Source organism: Labeo rohita, unplaced genomic scaffold (assembly GCF_022985175.1).
Source record: "Labeo rohita strain BAU-BD-2019 unplaced genomic scaffold, IGBB_LRoh.1.0 scaffold_115, whole genome shotgun sequence".
Taxonomy (NCBI): Eukaryota; Metazoa; Chordata; class Actinopteri; order Cypriniformes; family Cyprinidae; genus Labeo; species Labeo rohita.
In genome coordinates, this window is record NW_026127285.1 from 23,845 (window position 1) to 40,120 (window position 16,276).

Genomic DNA, 16,276 nt, shown 5'->3' on the forward strand with positions numbered 1-16,276 from the left:
AACGTTTTCTACAGCTACTTGACATCTTTCAGAGCAGGAAACCTATAACCACCAAGGTTTTTGACTACTTTGAGGATCTACAGATGAACTTTACTGCAAACAAGGAGTTACAGTATGAATCCTGTGCTGAGCACTTTGAAGGGCTTGATGTCCATCATGCCACCAAAACACACATCCTCAACTTAGTGCATCTAGCGTACAGCAATGCAGAGGAAAAACTCACCAAGTACATGTCAGAGGGACAACCTGCCATCAACTTCCTTCGAGAAGTCAGAGTGTTTGACCCTTGTTACATTTCATTCATGGAGGACAGTGTTTCTGGCTACACACACATCCCAGGCTTCAGTGCTGTCCCCAATGATGAGTTTAATGCCTACTTCCAACGCCTGGGTCCAGCAGCACTCAAAGCGTCAGCATGTGGAGTGGTAGATCTAGATGTGTTTTGGGATGGGCTTCTCGAGAGACTTCCTGTCCTCGGTGCCTTAGCCAAACGATACAAGGATGTCATCGTGAACTCAGCAGATGCTGAAAGAAGCAACAGCCTTTACAAGCTTGTGCTATCAAGCAGAAGAAGATCAATCACTAACAGCAACCTCAAAGCCTTGGTCTTCTTGTACCACAATCAGTGACTCACTAGTGGAGAGTTTGAGAGGGATGAACTCAAGACCGATTGTGGGCCCGACTCTGAGGATGAAGTGGAGGACAGTTTGGATACTTAGGAAGTTAGCATTGAAGAATGAACTTGTCTTACCATTGTAATAAATGATTTGATTGTTGACGTGTTTTAGTCTGCATTTCATATGCTATGTTGGAAGAACATCCAGTTGGTTCATATTTGTTCACACTGGACAATGTCAAGTTGAATTTAAAAGAAATGGGCTTTTTTATTTAATGAAACAATTTATTTTATTACGAGATTATTTTTTTTGAAACTTCTGTTATGCGCAGCAATTGTCAGGGCTGAAAATAGCCTTTGCACTTTATTTTAATGCAACTGATTCACTGCATTTCATATTTTATGTTGGAGGAACATCCAGTTGGTTCATACTTGTTTACACTGGGCAATGTCAAGTTGAATTGAAAAGAAATGGGTTTATATTTTTTGCCCTTGAATTTGCTCTTGAATTCCTGTGCTTTGGGGGAGTAAGCTTGCAAAGAACACTTAAAAAATTCATAACATGTTTGTGAAATCATAAGGTAATGCAATGCTGTTGAGAAAAATCTGTCTAAATCACAATTTTTCCTGCAACTTTTTTATAAAAAGCTGCCGCAAAATCTGGCATTTTAGGCTGCAACAATCACAAAAAAATCCTGCGAAATCCTGGAGGGACTGGCATATGCAGGTTTTTTCACCTGGGTTTTAATGTACTATGCGCTGCTCTCGGGGCAGGAGTAAAAATAACAGTACTAAACTGAATTATGCGCTGCTCTCAGGGCAGGAGTACTCAATAGGTTCGTATTATTTTTATTTTTTACTACACTATGCGTTGCTCTCAGGGCAGGAGTACTGGATAGGTTCACATTACTGTTATTTGTCATGTACTATGTGCTATGCATGTCAAAGTATTTCTGTATGACTATAGGCCTGTCATTGACTCTTTCATGTAGTTTTTCTTCCCTTTGCAGAAAAACTTCTTGGAAAAAGCAGACGTCGTCACTGGTCCATACTTGGAGAAAGGGAATCTCTGGACTTTCTTTGTAAGTTCATCTAGTTTTAGTTGAGAATCTTTTTTTTTTTTTTTTTCTGAAATGCCCATATTAAGTGTCTCACTTCCTGTTACCAATTACCTGTTAGGTTTGTTTCCATAATTCCAGCCTATGGACTTCATTAGCTCTCCCTCAAATGTCTACTCTGATCTGCCCTCAATCATTGTGATTATAGCTGAGGCCAAACAGAGTATAGTAGGCTCTAGGAGTGGCAGGGCTTAAAGATGTATTACATGTCCTTAAGAAATTGTCAATTTTGAGGGATGTTGTAAGTGATTTTTATCTTTAATCTTATGATTTTGCCAGTAATTCTGTTTGTTTACATTGCTATATTTCAGATGCTGTTCATTGAGATGGTCAGTGATGTAGTGTTCCTGGCATGGAAGTTTCCTGCACAAAAGAAAGTGGTCCAGAAACTCTATGAAAATGAGGATGTTCATGATTCAATATTCCAAACTAAAGCCTTTAGGTAAAAAAATTTATTTTTTATTTCTTTCTTTCTTTTATCATGACTGTCAGTGTAAATTGAAACAAAATTCTTTAGGTATTTCAATTGCAGGAAGACCTTACAAACATTTCTGGAGACTTTGAGAGACTGGCTTTGAGAAGATATTTGGTAAAGCAACCTATGATCTTGGGCTTGGTTTAAAGGGAGCCTGTTCATATTTGTTGACTCATGTCTAAAATAAAAATAAAAAATACAAAAATAAAAAACTTAAAAACCTCTAGGAATGATGATATCCACTAGTAAAGACTACAGCAGTTTAATGATACATCTTGCTAAACTTTTTTGTTGTGAAATGTTCATGTGTTTTATACATGCATTTAATTCACTGGATTTGTTTGTAATTTGTAATTGTATAAAAACAGAAAGAAGTCATAATTAAACTTATTTTATTGTAATATTGGACCCGTAAACTGATTATTTTCAGGAGTCACAAAGTGCTTTACAAACTATCAATAAAATGGATCAAACATGCATACAATAAGATCTACCATAAAATAACACACAAAACCAATCTTCACAAACATAAAATGACAGGCAACCATTGCTGTTAATTAAAAGCAAGTCCAAAAAGATGCGTCTTCAGGTGTTTTTTAAAAGAATTGACAGAACCCATAGTCCTCAGTGCTAATGGAAGAGAGTTCCAAAGCCTTGGTGCCACAGAACAAAAAGCACGATCACCTTTAGTCTTAAGACGTGTTCTAGGGACAGTTAAAAGGTCCAGGTCAGAAGACTTTAAAAACCGACCCGGTGAATGTTTATGTAAAAGATCCTGAATATAGAGAGGCAAGGCTCTATAAGTGATGACTAAAATTTTAAACTGTACTCCGAATTCAACTGGAAGCCAGTGAAGGTCCTTGAGTACAGGTCTTATATGAGACCACTTACTGGTACCAGTCAAAAGCCTTGCAGCTGCATTCTGTACAACTTGTAGTCGCTCCAAAAAAAGACTTATTCAAACAAATATACACTGTGTGCAGAATTATTAGGCATGTTGATATTCTGGTCATATTTTTTTTCCAAACACATTTTACCAATTCCAAACCACATCAGTCTTAATAACTACTATTAATTTTGTATTTAATCATTTGTAAGTGATATATAATTGTCCGTGAAGGCTGGAAGTGAAAAACTCCTTATATTCAGGTGTGCAGAATTATTAGGCATGTTTTCGTTTACAGCTAAAATGAGCCAAAAAAGAGATTTAACCCAGACTGAAAAGTCCAAATTATTAAATGCCCATGAGAAGAATGCAATACTAATGCATTACAAGAATTTGCAAAGTTAAGGCTTGACCATTGGACAGAGAAATGCTTGTTGAGTCTGCATGGTCAGAAAGAACAGGTGGAGAAGAAAAGATGCATGTTAACTGCAAAAGAATTAGGAATTAAGGTGAAGAATTAGGTGTGACACCATCAGGAACCGTTTCCAGTTCTCCAGCGCCACCATTTTCCAGAACTGCAACCGACCTGGAGTCTTCAGAAGTGCAATGTGTCAGGTTCTCAGAGACTTTGCTTGGGAAAAAATCCTAAAAAATGCCCCTGACTTAATAAGAATAACAAGCTGACGTCTTGTGAAATACATGAAGACAGTTTTTTTATATGCTTTAGAGACAGATAAGTTGAGAGTGACTCTTGAAGGACAAGCATCACATCCTCTTGTACCTCTGATTCAAGAATTTATCTTCTAAAATCTGGCAGTAAGTTTTGGGAGTTCATGTTTAGTCTCTTATCCTGAAAAGTCTGACTTGCAGAGATGGACTAAAATGAACTCCTGACACATTGCACTTCTGAAGACTCCAGGTCGGTTGCAGTTCTGGAAAATGGTGGCGCTGGAGAACTGGAAACGGTTCCTGATGGTGTCACACCTAATTCTTCACCTTAATTCCTAATTCTTTTGCAGTTAACATGCATCTTTTCTTCTCCACCTGTTCTTTCTGACCATGCAGACTCAACAAGCATTTCTCTGTCCAATGGTCAAGCCTTAACTTTGCAAATTCTTGTAATGCATTAGTATTGCATTCTTCTCATGGGCATTTAATAATTTGGACTTTTCAGTCTGGGTTAAATCTCTTTTTTGGCTCATTTTAGCTGTAAACGAAAACATGCCTAATAATTCTGCACACCTGAATATAAGGAGTTTTTCACTTCCAGCCTTCACGGACAATTATATATCACTTACAAATGATTAAATACAAAATTAATAGTAGTTATTAAGACTGATGTGGTTTGGAATTGGTAAAATGTGTTTGGAAAAAAAATATGACCAGAATATCAACATGCCTAATAATTCTGCACACAGTGTACAGAACATTGCAATAGTCCAATCGTGATGAGATTGAGGCATGAACAAGCATCTCTATCTCTTTTCTTGAGACCACCGATCTAATCTGAGCAATGTTCCTAAGATGGAAAAAATATGAGCGAACTACAGACTTTACATGACTGTTAAAACATACGGCTCTATCCAAAATGACACCTAAATTTCTTATTTCGCTATCATCTGAAGTAGCTGAAACCCCCAAAACCTGCTTAATCTTAGGTGTAATATTGTCAGGAGCAAAGATCATCATTTCAGTTTTATCCTTATTGAGTTGCAAAAAATTGTTTGCCATCCATTTATTAATGGAGACTAAACAATTCTGCAGAACTGACAGTTTATCTAGACTGTCAGGTCTAAAAGAAATAAATAGCTGAATGTCATCAGCATATAGATGATAAGATATTATTTTAAAACTGTTAATAATCTTGCCAAGAGGAAGCATATACAGGCTAAACAACAGAGGGCCAAGCACAGGACCTTGTGGCACACCGCAGGACAAAGGAACAGAATCAGACATAAAGGATTCAACAGAATACAGAAAAAGTCCTGTCAGACAGATAAGATGAAAACCAATCCAGAGCTGATCCCGAAATACCTGCTAAAGAATGTAATCTATTAATCAAAGTGCAGTGATCCACAGTGTCAAACGCTGCACTGAGATCTAACATAACCAACACGGAACATTCACCTGCATCTGTGGCCATCAAAATGTTATTAGAGACCCTGAGTAGGGCAGTTTCAGTAGAATGATTTTTACCAAAGTCTAATTGAAATTTGTCATAAATGTTATGAGTCTCCAAAATATCATTCAACTGCATTGCTACAACCTTTTCCAAGATTTTGGAAATGAAGGGCAGTTTAGAGATAGGCCTGTAGTTGTTCAACAATGTGACATCATGATTACTCTTTTTCAAGAGAGGCTGAACAACAGCAGGTTTAAAACACCTAGGAACCTGGCCCAACTTTAGAGAAAGGTTAACAATTGAGACCAAACATGGACCAATAGTTGTAATAGATTTCATGACCATAGAAGCAGGTAAAATATCCGCAGGACTTTGGGAAGGTTTCATCGTGCACACTATCTTTATAACGTCATTTAAGGATACTGAATAAAAAGAATTTAAAATTGAGGGCCGCTCTGAAATAATTGTAGAGGAGATAGCTGATGGTACAATGCTAGCTCTAACAGCCATAACCTTACCCACAAAATGAGATAAAAAATTATTACAATCATCGTTGGAAAACAAAGAAACAGATGATGTAACAGGAGTCACAAGGCTGTTAATAGTGTCAAACAAAGTCTTAGGATTCCTTTTACAGGTGAATATCAAATTTTTAAAACACAACGCTCTGGCCTCCTTGATCATCTTATGTAAATCAGACAGTAGCTCTTTAAGATGCAGCCGGTGAACTTGGAGCCGCGTAGATTTCCACAAGTGTTCAGTCTTCCGACAAACACATCTAAAACTGCGTATGGCATCATTTATCCATAGAGAAGTATTAACCACGGGAATATGCTGTTTCTTAAATGGAGCCACTTTATCCAGTAACAGAGTACAGTGATCATTAAACGACTGTACAGAACTGTCAATGTCATTTGAGATAATGACCGAGTTGGAGTCAAAAGCGGTCAAGAAATTCTCAACAGCAACTTGGCTAATCATACGAGAGCAAGACACCCGCTTAACCGGCATCGGATTCTCGTTACACGTAATTAAATAAAACACATTTATGATCACTAACATAAACATCTTCAGTACACACATCGTCAATATTTAAACCATGAGAAAACACTAAATCGAGCAAGTGTCCTTTATCATGTGTAGGACCAGAGACATGTTGAACAAAATTGAAAGAATCCATTATATTTAAAAATTCTGAAGCAGTATTGCATGCAGCATTGTCCACATGAATATTAAAATCACCAAATATGTTATTTATTTAAATCTCAGGTTCAAAAATAGACCCACTATAGCTGAAATAGTTTTCTTAAATTTTATTTCTCAAAATGATAGGTGTCATGAGAAATGTGAAGATTAGCAGAAATAAGTTAAATGCAACATCTTATTTACATGAGGTAAATCAATCAATCACTTTATTTATACAGCGCTTTTTAACAAAACAAGTTGTGTCAAAGCAACTTTACAGTTTTTCATAGGACAAGTGTGTCAATAATGCAAAAGTTCCATGTTGCAGCAAAGTCAGATTGCAGAGGACTCATTTAGGACATTTAGGGATGTAGAGGTCGTCTCTAGATGCTGATCCATCGTCTGGTGACCTTGGAATAAGAAAGAAACAGAATAATATTAGTGTAGATGCCATTCTTCTTACGATGCAATGAGTACATCAGGTGTTATGGAAATGATTCCCAGTTCCGGGTTGACCTAATTAATGCAGCCTAACCATCCTTTAACAGACTAGAATTATAGAAATGTGTTAATGTGTTGTGTTGGCTGGGTTAAAGAGATGGGTCTTTAATCTAGATTTAAACTGACAGAGTGTGTCTGTCTCCTGAACAGTGTTGGGTAGATTGTTCCAGAGTGTGGGCGCTAAATAATGAAATGATCTGCCACCACAGTTGATTTTGATATTTTGGGTATTTTCAAAGTTTTGAGAATGCAGCGGACATGAGGGACTACAATGACAAGGCTGCTTGGTTTATATTTTTATGTATGTAATTGTAGGCCTGTAAAATTGTATTGCATACAAATTACTGCCATAATAATGACTATTTAATAATGAATTTAAAATGTTTAAGTACTTTTCTTGTCTTTTTGTGTTTAACAGCTCCTACCCGCAATATTTCATAAAGTTATGAAATACTGTTGTTGTAGTTCATTTTGAATCGATTTCTTTGACCACACAACCTTGGTGTCTAAAAAACAGCATGTAATTTGGCTGAGAATTTTTGCGAGGGTGGTGGGAGAAAAACACCAATATTCTGGATTCGGATGGCCCTGTGAATGTTGAAAATCACTTGCGTCCCCATGATTAACAGTTACAGACTGAATCTGGCTATTATGTGCTTTTATCAGATGGAACCAAACTTACACCATTTTTCATACTGTAACACCCCTTGGACTGTTTTGTGTTGGTTTTTCCCTGCTGTGCCCATGTTTGGTTCTTTCTGCCCTCGTTGTGTCCCAATTAGTTAATTCTCTTCACCTGTCTGTGTCTGATTTACCACCCTTTATAAGTTGTACTCAGTTCTAGTTCTGTGTCCGATCTCAAGGTGTTCTCCTGCCCTTCATGGAATTAACTGTTTGGATTTGATTAAAGATTCCTATAAAAATAACAGTAGTAAGAACATATTGAGTACTTCTGCCTGAGCAGCGTGTAGTTCACTAAAATAACAGCAAAATGAATTACGTTGAGTACTGCCCTGAGAGCAGCGTGTAGTTCACTAAAAATAACAATGAAATTAATTACATCGAGTACACCTGCTCTGAGAACAGCGTGTAGTTCACTAAAAAAAACAGTTGAGTACTCCTGGCCTAAGAGCACATGTAGTTTACTAAAAACAACACAGCGATATGAGCCTGAGCACTCCTGCTGTGAGAGTAGCGTGTAAAGCACTAAAATTAAAACAGCGATTAGAGTCTATACAGTGATCCTGCTCTGAGATCAGCTCAAGGGCGGGAGATGAACAATTTGTATCGATTAAACGTTGTGACGATTTCGACAAGCTCTGTTGACGTATACATCAACTCCACAGACAGCGGGACAGCATTGGAAAATCTTAGTAAATGGAGTTTATCTCTGAACAGTAACAGAATATACCCTAAATTCACCTACATTACAACAGCAATCAATCCCACGAAGTCTCCAAAGTATCTGTGCTAAGTCTGCAAACTTTTCCCTCCACATTTCAAAAAGCCTAGGTCCCACCTCTGCCGTAATTTCATTGGGTGAATCTGTGAACCAGTCATTTTCCTTTCTGCCATCAGAACATTTTTGGATAAGTGAAACTCCTATCTGCAATCTCCTCGTGAAGCTAAAACTCAAGGAGTTCTCACAACACATGCCATGCAACAAAACAATAAACTTTCTAATCTGACAGGAAGATCTGGAAGAAAGACCATTTGTTCATCTGTCTCTTCACCCATCCTTGTAGAAGATTTTCATTAATCTTGAATCAATATAAAACATAGAATTATGCCTATGCATAAGAGGATATTATTCCACTATTATCATCTGACTATGTGAATTAATTCTGTGCAGTGAGCTTTGAGCAAAGAGAACTTTTTAAAGCTTGAAAAACACTCATGCCTGGAATGAACCTGTTCAGGAGCTAGAAATACATGACAGCTAGTGATCAACATTCAAGAATTCATATATGGTAAAAAATACAACAGTGCATATATGGAATGCTTCAGGATGTATATATGTGTGCTTAAGACGAAACTCTGGAGTGGTGTTCGAACATTACAATGCCTTTTGTTAACTTGTGAATAAAGGTCTATCTGGCTTCAAAACCTCTTCAGAGCAATTTATTTTGAGCAAGGAAAATTCTACAACATAATTGGCGACCCCGGCAAGACAGAGACAGGGCAAAAGCTGCAACAGGTTCTCTGGATGATAACTCAAATGGCCACAATAAAAGGGTAAGCAGTTGCTTATAAAGTTTGTGTGTTGTTCTCCAGAGTTGCCTGTTGTGGTAAGAAAACTCTTTAAAAGCTCTTCCAAAATTAAGAACCAAAAAGAAAAAAGAAAGGGGTTTTTAAATCCAGAATAAACTAGGCTGTCATTCAATGCTGCATGCAGCAGTCTTTGTTAGATGCATTTGGGGCCTTGAAGGGTAGAACAAAGTCGATATTGTCACGAATCTGGTCGGTGTCTTGCGGTCCACTCACCGCCAGAGGTCGCTCTCACCCTGTCACTACACTCAGACTGTTGCTTTGCACCCCGGACTACTACTCCCATCACCCATCGCACACATCGCGTCAACACCCGTGACCAATCAGCAGCTCTATAAAAGCCCCGGTCTTTCCCCATGCAAGCCACGGAGTGTTGTTGTGTTTTTGTTGTTTTGCGTTTCCTAGTTCCTAGTTCCTAGTTCTTGTTCCCTCGCCTGGCTCCCCGTTTTCGACTGTTCTCTGCCTGCCTTTTGGACTATCGCTTGTTAAGGATTATTCTCTATGTCTTGCCTGTGTTATACCTGTTTGCTCCTGTTTGTCCCTGCCTGTACAACCATGTTTTTGTCTCGCCCCTTTAATAATAAAAGCTCGCAGATGGATCCGCTCACCTCTCGCCTCTCATTCCCTGTAACAGATATAGTTGCAGTTCAGCACTACTTTTTTTAGTAAAAAGCCTGAAAGACGGTACAGTAGTTTTAGTAAAAAGCCTGAAAGATGATGGAATGTTTAGCAAAATCCTGGAATAAGGTGAGTAGTTTAGCAAAATCCTGTAATGGTTTTACAATGTGTGTTTAGAAAGAAGGTTTAGAAAATTGAAACAGAAGATTGACAGGAGTTGATAGATAACTCCAAGGAGTCAGAGAAAAGAAAGACTTATGTTGTCTGTGTGTGCGCACTTGTGTACATGATCTAGTAGCCGAGGCAGCTTGAGCATATAAATAGACTTTCTGTCAACAGAGCGGTGGTATATGACTCTTCACTAATTTACTTATGTTAAAACCAATAAGTGGATGTGAAAAATAAATAGTTAGATAAATAATTAACTAGATAAGATTAATTAATTAATTAATTAATATATAAATAGTAATGATCAATGTCTAAATTTATCTGTGATATACAAATAAAAATAATGATATAATAACATATTATACATTTAATTACATAATATAAATAAATAATAATATATATGTACGTGCATAAAATATATCTTATATCTGAAGTTGTATCTCATTATCCCTGAAAGACAATATGGAAAATAAATCCGCTGCAGAGATTAAAAATTTTATTAACTGAAAATAACCTGTGCAATCTGTTGATTTAAAAGCAGGATTGAGTGACCAAAATGAAATGGTTTTGTCAACCAGTGTGATTTTTAGCCTTAAACAAACATGGCTGAACATAAAAGAGCAGAGTGTTAACACAATTGGAATTAAAATGAATAAAAGTTCTCAAGTGTTCAAATTTCAGAAGATTTCTGCTGGAACAGTGCCTCAAAGAATGGAAGCCCCCCCCCCCCCCGACAATGAAAGTTGACACTTCTGAGGAACCATTATGTGAAAAAGACTGATTTAATACAGGAAAAGGTGAAACTTTCACTTGAGACTTTTCCTGAAAGCAAAGAGAGCATCAGGAGATGCAAAATCATGGCAGGATCAATCCAAAGCCACACTGAGAAGAGGCAGAGGAACAACAAAACCCATACTCCCATACACTTCACATCACCTGGCCATTGAGGGCCCTTGAGTGATATCAACCTGATGACCCAGTGCAACAGCCAAAGACTTCAACAGAATGATGATCCAACAGAAGAACTTTCATCCCTTCCTCTGAGATCACAGGTGCGAGATATCCAATGATCACTCTAGAGAACTTTCCAAATTTGTTAATTATTATATTAATTTAGTATATCTTGAGTATTCACTGGTCTTACAGCAGATCTTTGCATTCTCTGCTAAACTAACATTCTCTGTCTGCTCTTCTAGAAGGCACCTGTCCAGCCGAACTTCATTGATAGACGAAGTGAGTGCTCCACTCACAAAAAATAGTTTAACTAAGGCTGGATTTGGTATAGTGTTAGATTTTAACATTATTCAAGTTACATTTAAAACATTATTCAGAGGAAACCCAACAGAATTATTTTTTAAAGAAATTAATTCTAACATGTTGTCATCACTGGGGTAATGAGATATAAATGTTATCAGCCATGGATCCAAGACATATGCAGAGATCTCTTATTTCCTTTAGCTCATAAGTAACAACTAAAAGAAATGAACAATATTTGAAGAGCACAAAGAATAAAGGCATTTGAGAAATTACATTTAAAAAAAAAAACATTTAAACAAGTGATTGGGGAGTGAAACAGTGTCTGTGTTGTACAGCTGTTAACAACAACAAAGATGTGTGGAATTCTACTGTTAAAACTGTATGTTCCCATTTTAGAGCAGTATGCAAGAACATGATGGCCAGAAGAGTATGACTGTGTGTGAATGATGGCCAGTGTGTGAATGGAGTGAAAGAAAGTGTCTGAAGAGATACTAAGGCAAATCATTTATTTGCCAAAACAGCTGTTTTCTAAATTTTAATAATATCTGGACTTTAATATATGGGCCTACAGGGCAGATAATGCCTAATAAAAATAACAACTATGGATAAATTTAGGGTTATTATTGTGGCAGAAAGAAAACATGCCACACGTGTGCAGCGTAATAGCATGGAAAAGCAGATCAAACAAGCTTAATCAAACTTTCTTTTCAGCATATCAAGATGAAGCTGATGCTTGTCAAAAGTATAAAATGTTGGTTTAAAACTGTTAACTTGAGCAAAAGTGGGTTGAATGCTTTCCAGATGCCATACTGATAATAAAGAAATAATGGAGTCAAATTAACCAATTGTGAAGAATAACTTGAGGAGACAATGTAAATCATATGATAAAAAGCCAAATTGTATAAGACAGAAAATGAGATGGAATTAAACCTTTCTGGTAATAAAAGCATGTAAACACTGAGGGAAAAAAAGGCCAGGAGAACATTGAGCCCACATACTGTACAATCTCCACAGGTGACACAGAGAAGGACAGTGAATGATGAAATACATGTTGCCACTAACAAAACAGTCTCATTTTCAGAGTGTGGTGCAGTGTTATATGTACTGATGATGTAATTGCATATTGACTCCACTAGAGGGCCACCTTGGTTTGACTGCTGGGTTCTACCGAGTCAGAAGAGTGAGACTGGGATGCACAAGATGGTTAGCAGTGTGAGCTGCTGGTGTTCTGTAAAATAAATGTGTTTCAGAGTTATACCTCTCCGTGTACGCACTCTATAATATACTCTGCACAAGAAGAAACACTACACTGAGGACAGCGGCTTAATTCCAGGAAGGTTGGCTCCAACAATAAGAACCAGTGAGGATGTGTTAAGATCTCAGAGGAGAACCATTCATTGGTCAGCAAAATGGTTGCAGAATGGCATTGGAGACCACACCTCTAGTTTTAAACTATACCAACCAACTATGGAATGAGGACCATACCATGCCAACAGGGAAAGACCATGGCAACCAATCGCTGATGAAGATGGAACGAATGATAAACAGCTAACAGGATGACCAAACTCTTCACATCGAGAAGATGTGGGCCAATGAGTTAGGAAAAAAATGAAAATAAAAAGATAAAAAGATAAAATTGAAGCAGAGAGTAAATGGACAGAAAGAGACTTTAAAAAGTGATGGAGCTCTAATCCAGAATGCTGAGCAAATAATTCAGTTAATCACTGCAATGATGCTACCTAAGCAAATACAAGAAGGCAGCAGACTAAGGAAAAGGTGACTAAGGTGATTAAATATATCTGAGAATTAATAATGAAGAAGAGCACATTACTAAAAACTCTTGTAAAAGATCAATAAGGAACTGTGTCAAGAGTAAAGAGACTCCCACAAGTGAAAAGAATGAACATAACAGCATAGACCAATACCATCACATGCCTAGTCCACCTAATGATACAAATCAACGGACTACGCCTACCCAATTTTCCCTCAATTAAATCGTCAGCCTTTGAATGACACCACAATTCAACGGAGCAAAATATACCAATATTGTAGAAACATTGACTATAATATCCAAAATGATAAGGAAATTTGTAAAGATGATGAATTATGGGAAAAAGCACAAAATAATGAAGGGTACCAATGGACAACTTTTCCTACAAGAAATTGATTGTTGTGCTGCAGATCTCATTTAAACAAAGTGATAAGCTTATCTAAAATATGTTTTTTTCAATCGAAACTTTTGTCATTTAAGAAATTATACAAGGCCACATTGCTCAGATGAATATCTGGGATTTCTGAAAAATTCTAAATTAACAGATAATTTTATTGGACATTATAGTTGAGCAAATTCAAAGGAAAATGTGATGTCAGTTGGTATAAAAACTATAAAAAAGAGCTCCAGATCTGTGAGGACAAGGAATAAGAAAGGATCTAAAATGAAGAACAAAACAAATCGAGGAAAACAATTAACCTAGAACTAAGAAAGCTTATAAACAAGACCTTAATGTGTATAACCTAAATGAATTTTAAGCAAATTAAGGAAAAATACAAAAATAAATAAGAGACGATCAAATAGGATTAGTGTGTTTTGAAACTTGGAGCATAGTTTGTTAAACTGGAAGAGTTATTGTACTGATATGAGATTTATTATTTTGACATGAAGTAGTTATTAATGCAGTAGTAAAAACAATGGAAATGTTAAAATACATAGGTAATAATCAAACTATGTCAGAAAAGAATATATTAAGTGACTATTATCAAGTTGAGGAAACCAAATTTAAACATAGAATAAAAATTTCAGTTCGATTCAAGTAAGGACAATGAAGATAAACCATAGTCTCTCTTTTATCACACACTCACACCTGCTCTGTTCTCCTCCACCCTGCACGTCTGCTTTTGCTTTTACTCTTTGCTGACAGTAACAGAGACACTTTCACTCTCTCACACACAGCTGCTCCTTCACTCCCACTCTATGCATTATAGGTTGACAGTTTTGGTAAAATCAGTGCACAAAAGGAAAAAAAAAACAGAGAATGAGACACAGAGACCCTTAATTCTTCTTTCAGCTTCTTTTAATCATTAAACACATCAAAAGGTTCTGTCATCATGAGTTAAAACATACACATACAGTTTATTTCTGCTTGAATCATTTAGATCAGCGTGTCAGAGCAGCATTTTTGTCGATTCACAGACTTCACTATCCAAACTCTGTCCTTGTGTGTTTAAGACACGAGGAGTTAAACAGTATATGTTGAAGGTTTGTTATTTCCATTAAAGGGGTGATCAGATGCTAAGTTCAATTTTTCATGCTGTTTGAACATTAATGTGTGTTGGCAGTGTATGTACAAATCTACCCTATAATGATAAAAATCCATGCAGTGGTTTTTAATTAATCTGTAAAAATAATATCCCCTTTTTCAAATCGAGCCATTCTCAGATGCCTGTCACACCGACAGAGGCCACACCCACGATAGTTGATTGACATGAGCGATTTACCTTGAATCAGCTGTAACAGTCCGCCCTCTTTGTTTCGATGCTGGAGCAGGGATGCAAGTTAGACAAGAATATCTCTGATTGAACGATTGAGGTGTTGTGTTGCTGGATGTAATAATGAACAGTGGTCGTCATTTACTCTCTGAGCCGCTGAAGATGCAGTAGATTATGTTTGTTTGTGAAGGGAATGTGCCTCCTGATCTACATATATCCATCTATGTTCACGCAAATCATTCATGATCTAGCTTCACTTACAGCAGAAGTGAGTATAAGGGTTTTTTTTATGAATCTTTGCGATCGCCTTTCCTTATAACATGGTAGTTAGGAAGTTTAGCGGCTAAATGAGGCTACATGCGGCTAATGTAAACAACACCGTCTTTTTCACAGAGAGAAGAGAGGGGCGGGGTGAGCAGAGCTCATTTGCATTTAAAGGAACAACCCCTTCTTCTTCTTCTTCGTCTTTTTTAATGGCGGGTGGCAACCGGCATTTAAGGTGCATATCCGCCACCTACTGTGCTGGAGTGTGGGCCAGAAATATAAGCATCTTACCCCGATAGAAACCATCCAAAAGAAAAAAAAAAAAAAACAATTAAATCCTTTTCATTAAGCCAGTTTCTTTCAGAAAGTTAAACAAAGCTCCAATTATCTGCTCTCCAATTTTGAACAGATTTTTAAGGTTCAACATGTTTTCCCCAAACGTCTTTAATTCCTCTTTCAATTTTATCCTTTGATTCTCATATTTGACACATTCACTAATCACATGTTCAGCTGATTCCTCTCCCCTACCACAATCACACATACCTGAAGGGTGCTTTTTCAATAAAAACATAGTTTTATTTAATCCAGTATGTCCTAATCTCAACCTCGAAATAATACTACTTTCTCTAGTGCAACAACCTGTAGGTTTCATTTTCCCTACTTCTTGCACAATATTGTATAAATGTCGCCCTTTCTTCCCTTCATCCCATTGTCTCTGCCATATCTTCATAATATAATTCTTTATTTTTGCTTTAGTTTCAGCTTTACTTACTGCCACTTCCGTAATTCTGTCGAATTTCAAAGCTTGCTTAGCCAACTTATCTGCTGTTTCATTTCCCTCAATCCCCCTATGGGCCGGAATCCACAAAATCCTGACCACTGCATTTATATGTTGCAGTCTGTATATGGTTTTATATATCTCGTAAACAATATCAAGTCTGTTATTAGATGATAAAGACTGAAGAGACAGTAATGATGATAAGCTATCAGAGCAGATTAAAACCTTGGTAATTTTGTTTTGCTCTACCCACTGTAATACTCTTAAAATAGCTAACATTTCCACAGTAAATACTGTCAAATGATCAGAGGTTCTTTCCTTAATATTTGTCTTTAATTCTGGAATAGTGAATGCAAAACCAGTAAAACCACTCTTAGGATCTTTTGATCCATCCGTATATACAGCTATAAAGGAATTATATACAGACCTTATTCTGTTCTCCACTTTTTCTACCCAGTTTCCTTTTCCATTAAGTCTTTTTATTTCTCCTTGAATATAGAAGTCTATAATAAGTGGCGAAAACACCCAAGGCGG